The sequence below is a fragment of the Bombina bombina genome, chromosome 3 (genome assembly GCF_027579735.1).
Source record: "Bombina bombina isolate aBomBom1 chromosome 3, aBomBom1.pri, whole genome shotgun sequence".
Lineage (NCBI taxonomy): Eukaryota > Metazoa > Chordata > Amphibia > Anura > Bombinatoridae > Bombina > Bombina bombina.
Window position 1 is genome coordinate 36,069,164 of NC_069501.1, and position 1,855 is coordinate 36,071,018.

Here is a 1,855-nt window from a genome sequence, read left to right on the forward strand (position 1 = left end):
GGATGCCGGGAGCTGTAGTTGTTATGATAAAAGTAATGTTTTAACAACGAGCGACCATTTTACATTCTGGCATTAACCTCTAATTTACTTTATAAAAAACAGTGCATTCCTTTCTATTGTGTGAATTCTTACACGTTTTACGTTTAAAAACAAGTACAAATCCTTAAAAAACGCTTATTTATTTGCGGGTGAAATTTTTCACATTTTGGTCAACTATTGAAAATTAGCCTATATGTGTACATGAGAAATATAACTCATCCAATGCAAACAGAAAGATAAATTGCAGTCATCTACTACATGTGGCATCATGGCATGTCCATTAGACGTTGTCACACAAACTTCACACCTAGGGTTGTCAGCTGTGAGACAGACAGACAGACCAGACCACTGTCAGACAGAGGTGGAGATAGAAACAGAGATTTATAAAAAATAAATAAAAAAAGAGGCCTTCTGTATCTTCAGGGACAGTATATTCAAAATTAAACTTTCTTGAATCAGACAACTTTCCAATTTACTTTTAGCATCAAATTTGCTTTGTTCTCTTGGTATTCTTTGTTGAAAGCTAAAGCTAGGTAGGCTCATATGCTAATTTCTAAGCTCTTGAAGGACGCCTGTTACCTTAGTGCATTTGGACAGTTTTTCACAGTTAGACAGCTCTAGTTCATGTGTGCCATAAAGATAACATTGTGTTCAAGCCTGTGTAGTTATTTATGAGTCCGCACTGATTGGCTAAAATGCAAGTCTGTCGAAATAAGGGGGCAGTCTGCAGAGGCTTAGATTCAAGGTAATCACAGAGGTAAAAAGTGTATTAATATAACAGTGTTGGTTATTAAAAAATGGGGAATGGGTAATAAAGGGATTATCCATCTTTTTAAACAATAAACAAATCTGAAAATAGACTGTCCCTTTAAGGACCAGGCGACCCCAATAATTGAATATAGAGATGCATATTATCAATTTCTGGAAATAGTGTACGATTCCTTTCCTAAGCTCTTGACTGAATTACCATTGATTTCGTTAGTATTCCTGTCACAGTGAGGGACATTAGGTAATAATGTTCCGCTGAGAATAACTATCCATATGGGATAAACGAATCCTTAAAAAAATGTTGAAAAATTGGATAAACTGCAGTTTAGCTTATGAACTGAATTAATCAAATAAATAAGGTTAATGTGTTTTTGTAATCTGACATTAGAGAATTGATACATTTGATGTAGCCTTTATGGTGTCCATTTAGTAGAATACAAGTTACAAGGTCAGCACTTTGTATTGAGACAGTAAAATGGACAATAGTGACACCTAGTGGCAATGTCCACATAAACTGTTTAATCTATGTAAATCTGGTTAATGGAGAATTATTGTATTATCATAGAGTATTTGAGAATACTGTACAGTGTCTGATAGTGGCCGCATTCGGCAAGCGCTCAGGAGCTAGTGGAGGCACTTCTACTTCAGCGATGACGTGGCGCTAGGTGACGTCACAAGCAAGGGAGCTTAGAAAAAACGTTTGCATGCGCAAAGGGATCTGCTGCACATCAATCGACTTTGCACATTCAAACGTTTATTATAAGCTCCCTTGTAGTTTTATTACATTTACAACACCGTCATTCACAGCCTCCTCCTTGCACCGGTCACGGGTAACAGTAATAATTGGCAGATCTGGTTTGAAGCCTACATATCTTTTAATTCGATGACAATAAAGATTCTTTTAATGGACTCTTGATTACGCCTGGATCCCTTCTTTATCGTTTACATATATATATATATATATACAGTATATGTTGTAAACAAGCTACACACATGCTTAACCCTCTGCAGCCCATTGGTTATTTATTATCCCTATTTATTACTAAAT